Below are 20,815 nucleotides of genomic sequence, written 5' to 3'. Positions count from 1 at the left end.
TCAAATCCCATCTCCATGCAGAAGGCCCTTAAAAGATACTCTGCAGTCTAAACCACTGAAGCTCCATAAAGGAATTAACTTGGGACCGTAGCCTGGAGGCCCTTGCTAGGGGAGGTGATACCATCCTACATATAAATCTTGATCAATATGGTCAGCAATGGCCTGCCAGTATAACCCACACATCTAGGCTATGTCTACACTCGCAGCTTTTTGCGCAAGAACATCTTGCGCAAGCGTTCTTGTGCAAGAAGTCTTGCGCAAGAAAACGTCCACACTGCCATGTGCGCGCTGTGCTTTTGCGCAAGAGCTCCCATGGCAGTGTGGATTCTCTCTTGCGCAAGAAAGCTCCGACAGCCATTTTAGCCATAGGGCTTTCTTGCGCAAGAAATCCCTGCTGAGCGTCCACACTGCGCTCTTGTGCAGGAGCTCCTGCACAAGAGGGCTTACACCTGTTAAAAAAGAGCATAGCTCTTGCGCAAGAAGCCCTCTCTTACCACGCCATACTGTAAATTTCCTTGTGAAAGAGTGGGCCGGCAGTGTAGATGCTCTGTGGCTTCTTGCGCAAGAATGGCCATACTTGTGCAAGAAGCAGCGAGTGTAGACATAGCCCTAGTGTGGTTACCATGCAGTGGCACCTAGACCACAGCAACAGTTAAGATCAAGAGACCTCTAAATCATGGACTGGGAGCCAGCTGGCTTTTAGCTCAGTGGGTAGAGGTTCAGCTCCAGAGGTCCCAGGTTCAAATCCGCCTGGTGGTGGTTACACCAGCAACAAACTATATTTTCCACTTTTGTTTTTCATTGAGTAGAAAAACAATGAGAAGGGAAGGCTGAGGACTTGCATTTATGAAAGTCTATTTCAAAAGGCCAAATCCTGTCCATTTGAAAAAATAAGCATGAAAGTAAATTGAGCACAGTGATATCTAAACCTAGGGACTGTACACTGCTGTTAGTCATGTACAAATCCCCCTAGCTTCAATGAGAATTGCACATGAATAGAAGGCATGGTTTGGTCCATAGCCAGTGTTTTCCTAAAAACTAGCCAGCTGTATCTTTTGCATGGTTTCTGGTAATATACATGATTTTGCCTCCCAACAGTTCCAGTGTCATTTCATCTGGCAAAATTACAGTGCTCTGCTTTATTGGGAATATCTTTGACTTTCATTATATTTCTGGAAGAAAAGACCTAGGTCTGTATAGATAATCTGAAATAAAATGCCAAAGGCTCTCCTCTAGCCAAGGAACGTTACCTGACAAAATAAGACCAAATGTTGTTTGCTCCAAATTGCAGCTACCAGTTGCCAACCATCAGCGTAGCACACCCATTTCAGATCTGTCCTTATTTCAGCCATCAATGGCCAACCACTGATACAGTTGGTCAGTTTTAGTGAGGGAAAGTCCCAGTGGTGTAGTATGTCTCCATAATAGGAGGTTATACCAATTCACTTTCATTTGTAGCTGGCTCCTAATAGCTGAAATCAGACTGATCTCCAGCATAGACAGACAAGGCCCAGAAAAAAGAGTGCATTGGGCTACAGTGATCAGGATCTGATTTTGCATTGATCAGGAATGCTATATGTGTCACTTTAAGAAGTTAGAAATGTTACGTGAGAATATGTAGAAAATGTTTCTCTATAATAATGTAAAGCTATTTTAAGCATGTTTGGAATGGCAAAATAGTTCTGAAGATAACTTGCATACTATTTGCTCTTTGTGAGAAAACTTCACTTGTGCAACTCCTCCTACCTAGCTTCCATACAAACAAGGTCATTTCTAGTGCTATCTTCAGCAACAATAAAAACAAATGTGTAGGGTTTAACTTGGCTACTTGCTGTTCTAATTGAAATCACATCTGTAGCAGCTAAACCTTTGTAAAGCTGCAATTGCTCTTCTATTATTTTTTAGTGTTTGTACAGGTTGTACCTCCCTAGTCCAACACCCTGGGTTTTGACTGGTCCCAAACTAGCGAATCTGTCAGACCAGGGGAGATCAATGCCGGCTTCTCTGTTTCCGTTAGTTACAGGGCTCTGCTCTGATGGCAGCAGAGAGGCTGGCATTGACCGAGTGGAGACTGGTGGGGACACGTGAGGAAAGAGCAAGGTGGCTGCAGAGCCCCACAGCTGGGAGCCAGCAGGGTAGATCCATAGGAAAGCACCAATCCCAGCAGCTGCCAGGCTGTACACCTGGCCACAAAATTCCACAGCCACCCTGCCTCTTCTCCCCAGCATTCTTCAGCCCCACTCCTCTCCCTTCCTCCCTGAATGTGAGTGCACAAATGAGCTATTTGTGGTGTTCTGGGAGGGTGGGGTAGGAGTTGCTGAGCACAGGCCCTGGCTTTTCCCCATGAGTCTCCAGCCAGGAATGCCAGACCACAAATGTTACTGGACTACAGAGGGTGACCCTGTATTAGGGTAGGCACAAGACTATCCACATATACAGGGACACATAGGAGTTATTCCTCTCCCCATGAGGAATAAGCCCTCTTGCGCAAGAGTTCTTCCACAAGAAGGCAGTATAGATAGGCAACATGAATTTCCTGCGTAAGAAGCCCCTATGGTTAAAATGGCCATCAGAGCTTTCTTGAGCAAGAGAGCATCTACACTGCCATGTATGCTCTTGTGCAAAAGCACATCTCTTGCACAAAAGCACATGGCAGTGTGGACGCTCTCTTGTGGAAGATTTTTTGCACAAGAACTCTTCCGTAAAACAGTTCTTGCACTAGAAACCTGCAGTGTAGACATAGCCCTAATGTATAGCAACTATGTTGTCTTTAGCCAAGTTATGCCTGGATATAATGCCTGTATGAGGGGTTTTTTAGATGAGAGAGGGTTGGTTTATTTTAACAAATTATTTCACCCACTACTTAAATGCAGCTGTGGATATGTTAGACTGCAACACCCATTTATGCATAGTAGCACTACACAACGCAGCACAGAATGGTATGAAGAACTGCTTATCCAATTGAAACTGCAGATGGAATTTAAGTAGCTAGAATGTAATTACACATAGCAAAACTTTGTAGTACGCTGGGCTTAACACCTCTGATGTAGATAAAAACCGTTATGGACTCTCCAAGGAGCACAAGTCGTAAAGTCCATAATTTTTCTTCTCATGAGCACAGTGTCCCCTACTGCTGTGCTAATGGGACATTTTGTGCAATAGTACTGACTTCAATGGCAGAATGCCACCTTTGCTAACACCACTTTTACTGAATGATATATTTTATTGATGGCTTTTTACTAAGGTATTAAGTGGATTGACCCCATTAGGACCCAGTGAGATCACAATCCAGGGTGATATGGCTGAAGGCCATATCTAACATGCACTAAGCAGACAGAAAAAACAGATTAGTTTTTTTCATGTAGAAACTTTGAGTCAGACACAATAGAAACCAGAATTGCAAGTGTTGGCCAAGGTCAAAGAAAAGTGATTTTTTTTTTCAGGGCTTCTGCAACATTGCTTGAACTATTACAGTGTAGAAGTTATGGCTTGCTTATTGAACTGGAATTGTAAAGGGCAAATTCTTCTCTCAAAATTTGGAGGTGAAAGCAACTGCTCATGTGTAATTGAGAAGAAGAGTTGGGCCTTTAGTTGCTGACCAATAGTTTATATAAAAAAATCCAATCTGGCAAAGAAAAGTATTTGTACAAGTAAGTTTAATCCATTCTACAACATTTTACTCTTATTTAATAATCAAATTACAGGGAAAAAGCTACCTTTAATATTAAACATAAACCTCTAACCCAGGAATTCTATAAACAATGTAAAACATAATACAACCTACAGTAGGGTTACACAAAGAGCACTCCGATACTATAGCATTTAAGGTGGTATAACTCCCTCAACATACAATCTGAACATGAACTGGATTAATTTTACAAAATGAATATAGTTTGTTTTAAAGTGACAGGCTGCTAGACAGTTTAAATTGAAAGTGGAGTAATTTTAATTTTGTATTTTGAAAAAAGTAAAGAACTCTGAATGAAAAATGAATTGGACCAAATCCAAACATGGGTGCAATGGCCTGGCCACACCTGCCAAAAATTGTTTTTGCGTATACTCCCAAGTAGATGTGTAATCACATGGACTGGATGTGCAGGTGTGGGGTTTGGACAGGTGCCACCATGTTTTATTTTCATAGGCACATTTTAATGGGTGTAGCCCACAGTCCACTTTGGATATTAGATTCACTACAGTGAGAGATCAGACCATGACATTTGTTTACTTGATACAGGGATATGATAGAATTCAAGAGCTCAGGTGACATTTCTGGTCTTTTGATGAAACGTCTCAGAAATAGAATCCTTTTCACAAGCTGATTGCTGAAAAAAGGTGTTCTCCTTTTAAAGCCACAATACTGCAATTGACTGGCTGGGTGCATAGGTGTACCCATATGCCATCAGTTGTTGGATCTAAGCCTAAATTTTGGCTTTGGGAATGGAACATTCTTTGTATTAATGAGGTGCTTGTTCTACAGTTGTCTAAAATTTTGCATTATAAATAAAGATAGAGAATGGAACCCTTGCCCCATTAAAGCCCATGCCATATTGACTTCTGTGAACTCAGTATTTCACTCAATATTTATAATGGAGTTAATTCAGCATAGAAGCCAGAAAGGTGTAACCCTACTGGGGAGCGAGGGGAAGTTCATACAAAGAGGGTACTATGGACACTATATTCATTTGCTGGTTAATTAGAATTTTCACATGCTTTATATTGGGAGAGATGATGAGCTCCAAATATATTGCTCAAGATTGTGTTTTTAAAAATATCCCAGTAAATTTGTTTCTGACAAGTAGGAAAGAGAAAATCTGTAACTCATTTTCCCTGGCAGGTTAGAGATCAGAGCGAGGAAAAACCCTTAATGCTTCAAATAGTTAATTGTGAAAGTTTAAAAAGACATATACTTAAAGGTAAAGAGCAGAACCATAACGGCATTACTCCAGTGGTACACCAGTGTGCATTCCATTTACAAATAGGGGTTTTCTTAAAATTCAGAGAAATCACAGATTTTTCATAGGTGGGGGTCACAGCATAAAAAGCAAGATAGGTGGATGAGTAGAACATTTATGAAATGTTATTTATGCCATGACCAACCTATTAAAAATGCATGCTTTCTCCACAACATTTCTCAAAATGGGGGCCCCGACCCAAAAGGGGTCACAAGCCTATTGATTGGTTGTTATATTGCTATTTTTGCTTCTGTGCTGCTGCTGGCAGCAACACTGCCTTCAGAGCTAGGCACCCAGACAGCAGCCTTTGGTCTCCTCTCTACTGTCAGAGTTTCATGATCAGAAACCATATTTCATGAGGGAGACCAAATTTCATGGTCTTTGACTTGATTTTCATAGCCACAAATGAGATAGATCCCTATTTATAAAGCTAGAGAAGTGCCACGGTGAATCAGGCCCAGGATATATGCATTGTAAAGAGCTGGCTGTTAGAAAACATGCACTTCAATTTCTACTAAACAATGAGTTGCTATTTGTGGTATTGAAGCGCTCAGAATAAAATTAGTATGTTTATTCTATATCAACTATTATATTCTCATATGTTGTATGAACACTGTAAATTGACACATTGATTTACACGGTAACCCCATGACATTAAAAAGTCGCAACATCACACCCTACTATACATTGGCTCTACACTACCCAAAGAGCCTCCTACTGTAAAGTAATCATCTTCCAGTTAGCAGTGTCAGCTCCAGATTCCATTTGTGCCAGTGGAGCAGGGATGTTGCAAGCAATTGACCTTTCTTTAGAGAGAGAAATGTAAATTTAAAAAAGAAAATGAATTCTATCCCTTTAAAGATGAGAATTGTTTTATGAACTGGATATAGACACTGATTCTAAAGTGTAATTCTCAGGAAAACTGAATAATGAACTATGCTAATATCCCTTTTATAACAGCATCACCTAGTATGGCAATTGTTAGTATTTTAATATCAGTATTTCTATTAAAAAGGATTGTTTCCATTATGAAAAACAAGTTATAACTTAACAGTGATGTCTTCAATCTGTGAAAGAGTATTTGGTGGGAGTTAACATGGGGGTTTTCTGTTCTAGCCAGTGGTTTCGAATCTCAAGGGAACACTCTGTTACAAATCAAGAATCCCTCCTCCACACTTGAATGGGTCAGACATTAATACAAATACTCTTTATTCATCTGTTTCTGAATTATGCCTATCAGAAATCTCCTTTGTTGGAGCATGGGAGACTCTGGAAGTCTAAACTGGCCATGTGCCATTGTTTCTACATGTAAACTCAGAGTTATTCTAAATCTCCATAGCTGCTTTGTGTTTTTACAACTTCAGGGCTATATTTATTTCCTTTCATTTTTACAGGGCTTGCCTGGGATTCTAGATGCCTTACAAATTTTAAAAGCATAAACACTTCGGCTGCATCTAGACTGGCAAGTTTTTCTGCAAAAGTGGCTACTTTTGCGGAAAAACTTGCCAGCTGTCTACACTGGCCACTTGAATTTGCGCAAGAACACTGATGATCTAATGTAAGATTGTCAGTGTTCTTGCGCAAATACTATGATGCTCCCGCTCTGGGATAAGCCCTCTTGCGCAAACGTATTTGCGCAAGAGGGCCAGTGTAGACAGGGGAGGACTGTTTTGCGCAAAAAAGCCCCGATGGCGAAATGGCGATTGGGGCTTTCTTGCGCAAAACCGCGTCTAGATTGGCACAGACACTTTTTCGCAAAAAGTGCTTTTGTGCAAAAGCATCCATGCCAATCTAGATGCTGTTTTCCGCAAATGCTTTTAACAGAAAAACTTTTCCGTTAAAAGCATTTGCAGAAAATCATGCCAGTCTAGACGTAGCCTTAGACTCCAATCCAATGCCTTGTTATATGGGAGCAGGACCCTGTTCCCATGCACCATACTGAAGCCAGTACCACACCCATGTCATACAACTTATAAAGCCAGGTCAACACTGTGGAAGGATGGTTGGCTTAAGGTACGCAACTTGAGCTATGTAAATAACATATCTTAAGTTGAGCTTGGTGCCTTCTCCACAGTGAGAGAAATGTTTCCCTCAACAACAGTGAGGAGTACTGGCACCAACAGGCCATCAGTGTTCAATTTATGAGTCTTTACTAGACCCACTAAATCAAATCCTGGAAGATCAATCACCAGAGACATGGCCTAATTGTGAAATTCCTCTTGTGAAGAGGTTCAACACATGGATTCTGTCCCTCTCTAGTTAAACCTAAGATCTTAAGTGAGGTTTGTGGTGCACAGGTATTGTGCTACACAGTGATGAATTTTCACCCTTATAGAATTTTCTATTCCCAATAACACAATAGCCCACCAGACTGTAGTAGCCTATAAACTAATCCCTCCATACCACAGCATATGTACAATTGATCGCACATCTTTCTTACTTTTTAAAACAAACTAGGGGGCGGTGCCCCCCTGCTCGCTACACACACTGACCGCCCCCCCCCCCCCCCGCTCGCCACACGCACCAGCCCCAGCTTTCCCTCCTGCTGTGGGGGAGGGCTGGGGCTGCACCAGCCCCGGTATCTCAGCTCCTCCCCTTGGCTGCCAGAGAGGGCCAGGGCCAAGGCCCTGCCAGCTCCGGTCTCTCCCCCATCCCCAGCCACTGGGGAGGGGAGGGCCAATCAGGGGCCATAGCATGGCAGCCCTAGCTCTCCATGTGGGCCTGGGGAGTGCCAGGCTGGGAGTGATTGGGTCTTGGCTCCTATGGATGCAGAGTGATGTGATGATGTCACTCTTTCGTCCCGCAGGAAATTGTTTTTTCTACAGAGAGAGAAAAGAACCAGAGGAATAGAGTCAGGCAGGGTGCAGGAACAACGTATATTGTGGGGTGCTGAAAGCCACTGAACCAAACTGTAAACCCTGTAATGGAAACCGCTTCAAGCCAGTAGGGGTATCACCCCTACTTCCAGTCCCTACTTATCCAGATACAGTATTTATGCTCTGTACTGCATAGTAAATGCCCTGAAAACATGAGGCGAGAAACCCTAGTCACATTGGTTTCAATGGCAGCAGAATTAGGAATTATGAAATTCAATATATTTTCAGGATACTAAAACAGACCCTGGGACAAACCTCACTTTGTTAAACTTCTATCTTTGTTTCTGCCTTTGTTTACTCTCTTGAAGTTAATGAAGTTGCATGGGTGTAAATGACAGCAGAATTCAGCTATTTGTCTATTACTCAAATACTTCTATATTTGTTAAAATGAGTAGTTTGCTCCATTTTATAGTTATATAGACTTACTTACAGATTCAAACAACTATCCTTGTTGCTGTACCTTGTTGGTTTTGCACTTACATTTATTGTATTGTTTTGAAGAGAAGCAATTAAAACTGAGTCTGTTTGTGTTTTTTGTTCAAATTATTTATTCAGTGAGCCCTGGTCTATACTAGGAAGTTATTTCAAAATAAACCCTCTTATTTCAAAATAATAAGCAAAGTGTAATAATAATCACACTAGGGATGTAATAGTGTTGTTGATTAACCGATAAGCAAAAGCTTGTAGGTTAATGCTACAGACTACATGCATTCCCCTTCCCCTTCCCTTAGCAGTACATTTTTTAGCAGGCTTCCCAGCTTAGTCCTGGCTCATGCTGGGTCTGGGACTTACCCCTACTGTTCCTCTGCATATAAAGTGTAGTAGGAGCCAGGTGGGCAGGCAGCCAGGCTCAGTTCTGGCTTGTGCTGGGTCCAAGAGCTCAGCTCCCCCTTAAACAGAGGCTGCTGTCACCCCATGCTGCTGCCTCTTTATCAGATGCAGCAGCAGGAGGGAACCTGGGTTTTAAACGGGCTCCACTCGTGGACCAGCTCCTGCCGCTGCCTCTGATACACATGAATGTGGCTGTTGGAGGGCTTATCCCTTCACCCTCCAACTTGCCTGATCCTTCTCACATGATACAGAGGCAGCAGCACATAGTGGCAGGTGGCTCCACAGGATTGAGGCCAGAGTGCACTGCCTACCAGCCTGGCCCCCAAGGACTATAAAATAGTTGACTAACCAGTAAGAATTCATGAAGTTACTCAACTATTCAATTAACTGATATTTAACATCCCTAGTCCACATTACCAAGCCCATTATTTTGAAATAACAGGCTGGTTATTTCAAAATCTGTACTCCTGCTTTCTTCAGGAAATAATACTTATTTCAAAATAGTTATTTAGAAATAGCATTAGTGTAGACGCTCCACTGCTGCTATTTTGAAAAAAACTACTCCCCAGAGAAATTTGAAGTTATTACTCTCCAATGCTTCCTGGAGCTCTAAGCTGAGGTAGCGCATCAACAATAAAGGAGCCTTCCTCAGACTAATTTTGAGGCTCCCCCATAGTGGGAATATGCTATTTCTATTTTGTTATTTGGGGAGTTATTATATCAAATGTAGTTATTTCAAAATAATGTCCTAGTATAGACATGTGCTAAAAGAAGAAAAGGTAGCGCACAGAGAAACCAGCTGAGGAACATTTTAACTTGCCCAGGCACTCATTAATGGATCTCCCAGTTACCATATTGTTTCAGGCCAATTCCACAAGCCAAAAACATAGGGAAACCTTGGAACTTAACTTCATTTACAAGTTTGATTCTTGTCACAAATATATGAATAAAAACATTGGCTGGATGGCCCACTACATTCTACTTCCTAATGACATATAAAAACAAACAATGAGTACGTAAGGACAATTTGCAACTTCTCTAATAGCTTCATGTAGCCTGGAGACTTTCATTGACTATTTCTTTCTCTTTTTTTTTCCTTCTCTCCCCACCACATCCCCTATTTATTTCAAAACCGGACCTTTAGTAACTCCATTCATCTGAAGAAGTAGGTTGTGCTCACAAAAGTTCATGATACCATTTACATGTTTTGTTAGTCTTTAACTTGCTGCAAATAATATTGTTGTTTTTTTAAATTTATCCAGTTACAGACTAGCTGGGCTAACCCTCTAACGATTTAGTATTAGTTAAGCAGAGCAATTGTGCCATCCAGTGGCTCACTAAGGTAACTGACATGAATTGATATTAATATGCTCATTAATATGCTCATGTAGATAGTTTCTTTTTTAAAGATAGATTAAATAAGCATGGATTTTGTAATGCCATATCCAAATTTATAGGACAGTGGAGAAGAAATGACACATATGACCTTCTGAATCAGCTAGAGAGGGTATATTGCTTTATACTAAGGCAGTTAACTCATCTGATTAACTCAAAAGAATTAATCACATTTTTATTCACACTGTTAAATAATAGAATATTGATTGAAATTTCTTGAATATTTTGGATGTTTTCTCTACATTTTCAAATATGTTAATATCAATCACAATACAGAATACAAAGTATACAATGCTCACTTTATATCTGCACTATATTTTGCAGTTCACCTCATACAAGTACTGTAGTGCTGTATCTTTATTGTGAAAGTGCAACTTACAAATATAGATTTTTTTATTACATAACTGCATTCAAAAACAGAAAAATGTAAAACTTTAGAGCCTGTGACTCCACTCTGTCATACTTCTTGTTCTACCAGTCACACAGACAAAAAAGTTTGTTTACATTTGCAGGAGGTACTGCTTCTTGTCTACTATGTCACCTGAAACTCAGAACAGCCATTCCTAGGACACTGTTGTAGCCAGTGCTGCAAGATATTTATGTGCCAGATGCACTAAACATTCACATATCCCTTTATGCTTGAACCACCATTCCAAATGACATGCTTCTGTGCTGAAGACGGGTTCCACTCGATAATGATCCAAAGCAGTATGGACCAACGCATGTTCATTTTCATCATCTGAATCAGATGTCATCACCAGGGCTGTGTCTAGACTGGCAAGCTTTTCCGCAAAATCATCTGCTTTTGCGGAAAAACTTGCCAGCTGTCTACACTGGCCGCTTGAATTTCCGCAAGAACACTGACGATCTCATGTAAGATCATCAGTGTTCTTGCGGAAATACTGTGCTGCTCCCGTTCGGGCAAAAGCCCTCTTGCACAAATCAAACAGCACAGTACTGTTTTCCGCAAAAAAGCCCCGATCGCCATTTTCGCAATCGGGGCTTTTTTGAGGAAAAGCGTGTCTAGATTGGCCATGGACACTTTTCCGAAAAAAGTGCTTTTGCAGAAAAGCATCCTGCCAATCTAGACGCGCTTTTCTGAAAATGCTTTTAACAGAAAACTTTTCCGTTAAAAGCATTTCCGGAAAATCATGCCAGTGTAGATGTAGCCCAGAGGTTTACTTTTATTTGTGGTGGTTCAGGATTTTTAGTCTCTGCAACAGAGTGTTGCTCTTTTAAGATTTCTGAAAGCATGCTGAACACCTCATCCCTCTCAAATTGTAGAAGGGACTTCAAATTCTTAAATCTTGGGTCAAGTGCTGTAGCTGTCTTTAGAAATCTTAGGTGCTGGATCATTAGCCGAGACTGCTGTAACTTGAAATATATGGCAGAATCATAGGCATAGGAAGGTAGTGCCTTCCCAGTCAGATATCACAGTCATGCCACCCAAATGCTGGAGGCACCGTGGTCCCGCCTGTTCACTTCCCTGTCTTCCACACCTGTGGAAGTTTTTCTTTGTTATTAGTCATGCATGTTCCAGAGCAGCTTGGGATGACTTATCTGCTCTTTATTTTCCTGGGTTCCTTGGACTTCCTCCAGAAATAGTAATGAGCCTGGGAAGCTGAATAGCCCATAGCCTCAAGCAGGGCCATCCCTAGGGAAGTATGGGGTCCCAGGCAAGTCACCTGTATAAGACCCTCCCTTAACACTTTGTGAAACAAAAGACAGGACTATGCAGCACTTTAAAGACTAACAAGATGGTTTATTAGGTGATGAGCTTTCCTGGGTCTGGCCCACGAAAGCTCATCACCTAATAAATCATCTTGTTAGTCTTTAAAGTGCTGCACAGTCCTGTCTTTTGTTTCAGCAAGACCAGACTAACATGGCTACATCTCTATTATTATTAACACTTTGTATACAAGTGAAATCTGGGTACAGTGAACTTCAAGGGCAGCTGTAGGCTACAAATTAAATATTGATGATGTCCAGCTGTATATTTATAAGGGTTTTATTTATTTATTTAAAATATTTCCCCCTGCCTCTCTATTTAAAATATTCAATGTGGGTTACATACTTTTTAAAATAAAATACATATATATAAAAGTAAAATACAGAACCCCAAAGGGGGGGGAAGACATAAAACCTGCTAGAACACCTCAAGAGGAGGGGGACACACAATACAGACCAATAAAAGCACGGGTAAAAAGGGTGGCTTTGGCCTGGCTCCGAAACAGTTGTAGCTTTTTCATAATTATAACAAAGTTCATACAATTAAAAAAAAAGCCACTGATCATGATCAGTGTCACACCGCTTACACTCTGAAATCCATCCTCCTGGACTTCCTTGCAGCAAACTCTGCTATCAGATCATAGTAATCCAGGTTTGATGCTACATGTTGGACCTCCCTGGCCTGGCATGCTCAAGACCTGGCGAGTCCCAGATGAGCGATTTTGCTGGCCCATGGGAGGTCATTTCTGGCCATCACACTCCTCAGACCTAGCCCAGCCACTGGCCTACCAGCTGGCTCCCACCCCTGCCGCCAGCCCTACTGCCATGCTGGCCCATTGGGCTTCCCAGCCCCACCAGGCAGCCCACACAACAGGCTTCTGGCCTTGCTGGCAGCTCGATGCTAGCAGCCCACTGCTCTGCCAGCCCACAGGGCTCCCAGCCACCAGTCCTCCAAGGGGGTATGTCTACACAGCAGCATCATTTCAGAATAACTGATGTTATTACGAAATACCAAAGAGCATGTCTACACTGCAAGCCATTATTTTGAAATACTGGTGAGCTGGAGCACTTCTTACTCCAACTCCTGTAACCCTCGTTTTACAAGGAGTAAGGGAAGTCAAAGGAAAAGTGTTCTTCCTTTGACTTCTTGCTGCACAGATAGTGTCAAAAGCCGAGTCAAACTATTTTGACTTACGCGACGCAATTGACATAGCTGAAGTTGCGTAGCTTAATTTGACTTTAGCCCTGCGGTACAGATGTGCCCCCTGGTTGTGGAACCAGACCAAAGAGTCCTGGTTTAGAGATGTTCAACTTGTATTTCCTTCTCAATGGATAGAAGAGCAAGTTCACCCAGCCTCTCTTGAGACACAGCTGGCTGTAGATGGTTTTAAATAACTTTTAACTTACAAAACCTTCTCTTCCCTGAAGCCCCAGTGACGGGGATTGTCAGCAAAATCTTGTGTGTTATTGCATGTTTAGGAACACACTATCAAGTGATTTAAGAAACTGAAAGGCTTGAAGTACAGTACTAAGAATCATAGAATCATAGAATACTAGGACTGGAAGGGACCTCGAGAGGTCATCGAGTCCAGTCCCCTGCCCTCATGGGACTTGTTCCTTCAGGGATGAATTCTCATAGCACCCGAATTTTCTCCATTTGTTTCTGTACCTGCTAGTACTAGCCATTGTATGCTAGCTTGGGGGGCAGGAGGGGGGTTGGAGTGCAGAGCAGGAGTGCACTGGACTCTGGAGGAGCAGCAAAGTACAGGCATGAGGAGTGAAAAGGGTTAGAGGTGCACTGGAAGAACTGGATGGTGTTATGTCTTCCTCACGTGAACCCCCAATTTTTCTTCCTTCCCCTCCCACCATCCCACTCGTCTCCCTCCCCACAATCACTTCTCCCACACCACTCTCCCTCTAATTTCTCCACTCTGACTCCTAATATTGGTCCCTGCACAGGAAGCATCCATGTGTCTAATTCCTGCTTTCCCCCCAAGACAGATTACATTCTCAACAAAATCAAATTGCCACTATCCATGATATACAAATTGTAGCACCCTATAGACATCTTTTAGAAAACTCCTTTTGACTAATTGGATTGTGATTAATTTATCCTTAAATTAATCCACGCTGGGGTGAGTTCACACCATCTACTTCACTGACATCTGTCTGTGATTCATCCAGATAAACTTAGTGCATTGTGTGTTTAACAGAACAGAAGGAAAAAAGTTTGGGGAGCAACCTGTAACTTAGGGGACCTTTGGCCAAATGATCCACTAGTGCCACTACGTGATATCCCCAGGAGGCAGATTTCCAAGCAACCACAGTAATCATTCAGATAAAACAAACAAAAGGAAGTTTTTCTTCACTCAGCACACAGTCAACCTGTGGAACTCAATGCCAGAGGATGTGGTGAAGGCTAAGACTTTAACAGGCTTCAAAAAAGAGCTAGATAGATTCATGGAGGTTAGGTCCATCAAGGACTATTAGTCAGGATGGATAGGAAAGGTGTCCCTAGCTTGTTTCTCTGGAGCTGAGTGACAGGGGAGGGATCACTTGAGGATTATCAGTTGTGATCCCTCCCTCTGGGGCATCTGGTATTGGCCACTATCAGCAGGCAGGATACTGGGCTGGATGGACCTTTGGTCTGACCCAGTACGGCTGTTCTTAATGTTCTTATTTTAGGGCACTTAGAAAGGTTGAGTTTGAAAGCTCACAAAATGGTGGAAACCCTCTGCTGTTTGTCTGTAAATTGTCCATCCTGGTCAGTGGTGGTGGAATTGTTGGTCCTTAGGTGCTGGTACCTTGGGATGAGGAACCCCACGGCTGAAGCCTGCTGCTGGAGCGTTGAAAAAAGGTGAGGACCCTGAGGCTGGGAGTGATGAGGGCTGCCCCCCAGCCTTGAGGCAAGGCCACCCACCCCCACCCCCACATCCAGTGCTGGGAGAGGGAAGAAAGGGTGGTGAAAGGGGAAGGTGTTGTGGGGCACTGGGGGACACCCGTTTTGTGCTATGGGTGGCTACTGGCACTCACCTGTGCTGGGAGGGGGCCCCGGACTGGAGGAGACAAGGGAAGGGTCTGTCCCTCCAAGGCGGAAGCGTGGAAGAGCAGGGGCAGACCAGGTCAGGCTGCCCTGTGCAAGCTGCCTGCTAGAGCAGCACTAGGGAGGTCGGGGAGCACTAGGGCCCTGTGGCAGCCAGCAGCCCACATCAGCAGCCCAAAAAAGAGGACTGAGAGCGAGCAGCAGGAGCCCAAGGGGTTGCAGGAAAAAAAAAAGAGAGAAAGAGAAATAAACGGGGAGGGGGCACAGGAGCAGCTCCTCCCTGTCCTCCGCATGCCCCTGGGAGGCGGGACCTGGCGCAGTTGCCCCACCTCCTCCTATAGACAGGTGTCTCTACATACCACGGCTCTGGTAGGCTCTTCCAGCGGCTGCAGTTTCCCCAGCACACCGCCGTCTGCAAGGCGCTGCAACCAGCCTCGCCAGAGAGCCCAGCTTGCTGCTGCTGCTTGCTTTGTCGGTACCTTCCCCTCCTCCCCGCGCGGCTCCTTCCCTCCTCGCCCGCCGCCCCATCCCTGCGCAGCGCGCCTCTGCTTTTCGGGTGGGGTATGTGGGCTTCCTCAATTCCTTCTCCCGCCCTCCCCCGCTTTTGCTATTGCATGCGCCACCGGCCAGCCGCTGCTCACTTTTTTCCTCCCCCTTGGCCTGCTAACCACACGCCTACTGGGAGTTCCCCTCCCGAATGACACCCGCTCCTGCTGCGCTGAAGTAACTTTCCAGAAGGGGGCGGGAACAGGGCCCCGCATCACTTTTCAAAGAAAGAGGCGGGAGGGCTGGACAAAGAGGCCTTGTGCTCTGCGTGAGCCAGTCTGGGCGCTGCAGGGAGGGCTACTGAGTCACTTGTGGCAGCAGGCACCCTACGCTGGTCTGCCCACAGCGCAGGGACAGCTAAGCAGGACTGAGTAATAAATGGACTGAGGCTGAGTAATAAATGGACAGGGGATTGGATCCCTCTCTGCCTGGCCAAAGCCCTTCAGAGCGTTCCCACAGATAAGCTCTTGTGTGTTTTTACTTGTTCCAATCTATGAAGAGTAGGGCAAGGGGAGTGCCATGCAAATATCTGTTCTCACTCTCAGGTGACACTGTAAACAAGAAGCAGGCAGCAGTATGTCTAGCAAATGGAAACACTTGTTTGAGCGATCAGCTGCAGAAGGTGAACTAGCTGCACTGTAGGCTCTAAAGTTTTACATGGTTTTATTTCTGAATGCAGCTATTTTTTATATGGAATTCTACATCTGCCACGAGAAAAGAGATCATACTATTGAAAAATATTGTTTCTTTTGTTTTTTACAGTACAAATATTTGTAATCAAAATAAAGTTATTATACAGCTTGTAGTCTGTGTTGTAATTTAAATTAATATACTGAAACATAAAAAATCCAAAAATATTTAAGTAAATGGCATTCTATTATTAACATAATTAATCACAATTTTTTAATCACATGCCTACTTAACACCACTCCTATCTTGTCTTATTTAATCCATTCTAAATAACATCACTTTTGACTTTTTCTGTTCGGTTGATGGCAACAACTGACAGGAAGAGGCAATTGTAAATTCTAGGTGGCTAACAGAATGCATGTGCCCCTTAGTTCAGCAATGTATACTTCAGTTAAATGAATCCCAATTTACAGGTGTAAATAAGTGCTGGAAAAGATGCATTATATTGTTTATTTAGTTTTAATACCCTATCAGGACTATTTTTGGTTTTCACCATTTTCACTGCGCCAGTCCAACCAATCTCCTAAGATGTCATATGCTGCTTTAGTGAGCTATTTTGCCAAACATTCCAGCAGTCTTTATTAAATGTGTGATTCGGTATTATATGCTTGGTTTCACTCATTTCGCCTCAGCTACATGTAGAATATTCCTTCACAGCATGAAAAATATGAGATATATGGAATGAGGATTAGCTCTCTTTCCTTGAGTTTGTGCACAGCAAACTGAAAAGGGATGGATGTGTTTGCTGTCACTTTTAAGTAAGGAGCATCTCTCCTATTGGCTAGTTTTGTTATTTATTGATTTCATGTGCTGACAGCAAACTCCACCGTATAGGTAGTACATATAAAATGTGGAGTTTGCTTCCCTTTTTTAGTGTTGTATCGTGGGATAAAGTTTCTGCTCATTCATCTTTCAAGAACATACATGGGAAATGTCATATGTATTTCAACCATCAAATGACTAGTTTGGCAACAGTAACAAACTAGTTGTGGATGTGCAAGAACGCAGTTAATGCATTTTCTAAAAATATATTGTATGAGAAAGAAAAATGTGAATAAGATGAATATTACTATGGATTGAGCTGGTGCTTTCACATGCTTCTGAGTTCCAGGCTTGAGAAATTCAATGTAATAACCACCCTTTTTGGTATGTAACTGTGACAATGACACAGTATACAGTAAGAGGCACCACTCCATGAATCAATTGTTTGTATGACTCAACACAAAAAGTGCTCAGACCAACTCCGTTTCATAGTGCAACGCAGTGTGCATGGTAATTTCAGAAATACAAGTAAAGGGCTATATTGCTGCTGGCCCTGCAAGAAAGTTCACAGGAAGAGAAGGATGCAAGAAGCCTTTTCCCATCCCTTGTCTACTATCATGCAATATCTCAGAGCATCAAATCATGATCAACAGAAACCAGATCCTTCCTCATACCCACTCTAATTGGCCTTTAGGCTGGCATGAGCACAATCTGCAGGCGTAGGCGTGTGTGTGTGTGTGTGTGTGTGTGTGTGTGTGTGTGTGTGTGTGTGTGTGTGTGTGTGTGTGTGTGTGTGTGTGTGTGTGTGTGTGTGTGTGTGTGTGTGTGTGTGTGTGTGTGTGTGTGTACACTTACCGGTATGCTGATTTCTAGTGGAAACCGAAAATGAACCCGTGTGCTTCTTATAAGCATAACAAGGTGTCCAGTTCACAGACCTCTTCATGATGCTTCTACCAGCAGCTGAAAATGCTATGGGAGAACTTGGAGAGAACCCCAAGAAGCGCAGGGATCAGCTCTGCCTTCCAACAACACTATACTGTGGGATGCTTACCCACATTGCTAGCTCTGCTATTGACAGAGCAAAATAATGTGGCCATGAAATTTTGACAAGGGGAGGCTAGAAAACCAGTTTGCATAAACAAGTATAGTTTTATCTATTTATTATTTTTCCCTGTTCATTTGTCTTGTACTTGGTATTAAATAAAGGCAATTTTAACATATTTAATTTACAGTCTTTAGGACTGTTAATACCATGTGTACATGATTACTAATGGTCCAAGAAAAGATATAGGAATTTGAAAGGAGGTTTTTCAGACTGTCCAGTTGTCCAAGATGCTACTCCCCAAATTCCACAAACAACAAGCCCACAGTTTCTCAGACTCATTGAGCTTCCTGCGACTTTAGTGACTCAATTCTGAGTAAAAATGAGATAAGACAAAAATGTGTAAGTAGAAAAAGAAGGCTCTTCTCTCTACACTAAGCACAGTATGGCTATGTCTACACTGCAGCTTTATTTCAGAATAACTGATGTTATTCTGAAATAACATAGTCCACATCTAGCCACAAGCAGTTATTTCAACATAATGTTGAAATAATGTCAAGCTGGAGGACTGCTTACTCCGACTCCTGTAACCCGCATTGTACGAGGAGTAAGGGAAGTCGGGGAAAGAGTGCTCTCTTGAAATAACTGCTATGGAGACAGCACCAAAAGTCGAAATAAGCTAAGCAATTAGCATAGCTCACGTTGCATAGCTTATTTCGAGTTTAGCCCTGCTGTGTAGACATGCCCTATGTCTCCAATTAACACTCCTGCTCAGTAAACACTGCAAAATAGATTTTTCAAAAGCAGCTGAAGGATTTCAATACCAGGTGCTTTTGAATATCTGCTTCACAGTATTTACTAACCAGGAGTAGCACCATGTGAGACTCTGAATGGAATTTGGGCTCCTCCATTGCTTACGGTATGTTTGAAAATTTTACCAAGTCCCAATGTAACTTGAGTTCCTAAAATCTCTAGCTGCTTTAGAAGCAAGAGAAAGTCCGAGGACAAGATAAGCCCATTACTCAATGAGGTGAGAAAAACAGTAACAAAAAAGTGGAACTGACAGAAGCATTAAATGACTCTTTGTTTCAGTTTTCACCAAAAAGGTTTGTAGAGGTGGAAAATCTAACAGAGAATGCCAGTGAAAATGTGGTAAGTTCAGTGGTTAAAATAAGGAATGAACAAATTAGACATTACTGTGACAAGTTAGATGTCTTCAATCACCAGGGCCTGATGAAATATACTCTTCAGCACTCAAGGAGCTAACTGAAGAGATATCTGAGCCATTAGTAATTTATCTCTGGAAGAGAGAAGAGATTCCAGAGGACCAGAAAAGGGCTAACATAGAGTCCATCTATAAAAAAGGAAATAAAGACCATCTGGAGAATTACAGAAGAGTCATCTTAACTTCAATACTCAGGAAGATAAAGGATCAAATAATTAAGCAATTTGTAAACAACTAGATAAGGGGTTCTCAAACTGCAAGTTGTAACCCATCAGGGAGTTGCAAAGTTATTGCATGGGGGAGTCACGAGTAGTCAGCTCCACCCCAAAAACCTGTGTTACCTCCAGCATTAAATATTTGAAAAGTATTTTTTTTAATTTATAAAGGGGGTTCCACTCAGAAGTTTGCTGTGTGAAAGGGGTCACCAATATGAAAGTTTGAGCATAACTGACCTAGAAGATAATAAAGTGGTAAGCAAGAGTCAGCATGGAACTGTGAAGAACAATTTATGTCAAACAAACCTAATCACTTCCTTTAGCAAGGTAACAAGCCTTTTGGATATGGTATATAGTGACTTTAGTAAGGTATCGATATTTGATATAATCTTCTATGACCTTTTCATAAAAAAAATAGGGAAACACAACCTAAATGTAGCTGCTATGAAGTGGGTGCATAACTAGTTGCAAAATTTTTCCCAAAGAGTAGCTATCAGTGATTCACAGTCCAGCTGGAAGGGCAGATCATCTGAGGTCCCACAAGGATCAGTTATGAGTCCAGTTCTGTTCAAGAGCTGTATCAATGCTTTAGATAATGGCATAGAGAATAGATTTGCAGATTACACAAGATGGAGGGGTTGCAAAGATTTAAATAGGATTAAAATTCAAAATGATCTGGACATACCAGAGAAACGATCTGAAGTAAATAAAATGAAATTTAATAAGGTTCCACTACCTGCCCTCCTCCCCTGTACTTCACATCTCACACTCACCTCTTGTAGAGAAGGAACTGAGGATCCCTGGCCAGGCACATGTTATTTAAACAGTGACAGCTCATGAGGCAGGCAGAGTGCATGCGTGGCCCAAGCGGGGGGGGGGGGGGGGGGGGAACAGACTGCTATCAAAATCTCTGATTGAAGGCATTGGGATGCACCTTGACCTGAGTGGAGCACCCACAGGGACACTCATCTCAAACAATATACTGCACAGATGAGTAACCTCCTCTTCCTCACGGAGATGCCATGCAATGAAGAAACGGCAATTAAGATTTCTTCTGCTGCTCAACTGGCTGAGCTTCCTCATAGCATCAACCATCTCCAGGAGAAGGAGAAACACCATGGGGATGAGTAAACTGTTCATTTGGATAGTGATACAGTAGAAGTGTAAAAGGCCAACATGCAAACCAGTTGTGAACCAGATATCAGGTTCCTGAATTTTAGATTTTTATGGACAAGAAGTATCAAGAAATATATTGATCGAGAATGCAAGGATGTAATCAGGAGATCAAAGTGCAATTGGAATTGCAGCTAGCAAGGGTTGTGAAGGATAACAAGAAAGGTTTCTACAGGCAAGGTGAGGGACCCTTACTGAATGATGGGAATAACCTAGTGATAGATGATGTGGGAAAAGCTGAAGTACTCAATGCTTTATTTGCCTTCACAGACAAGGTCAACTCCCAGGGCATGTCCACACTAGGAAATTATTTCCAAATAACCAAATTCAAAATAAT

The sequence above is a fragment of the Pelodiscus sinensis genome, chromosome 2 (genome assembly GCF_049634645.1).
Source record: "Pelodiscus sinensis isolate JC-2024 chromosome 2, ASM4963464v1, whole genome shotgun sequence".
In the NCBI taxonomy this organism is placed as follows: Eukaryota; Metazoa; Chordata; order Testudines; family Trionychidae; genus Pelodiscus; species Pelodiscus sinensis.
The sequence above is the reverse complement of the archived record's forward strand: the minus strand, read 5'-3'. Positions refer to the sequence as shown.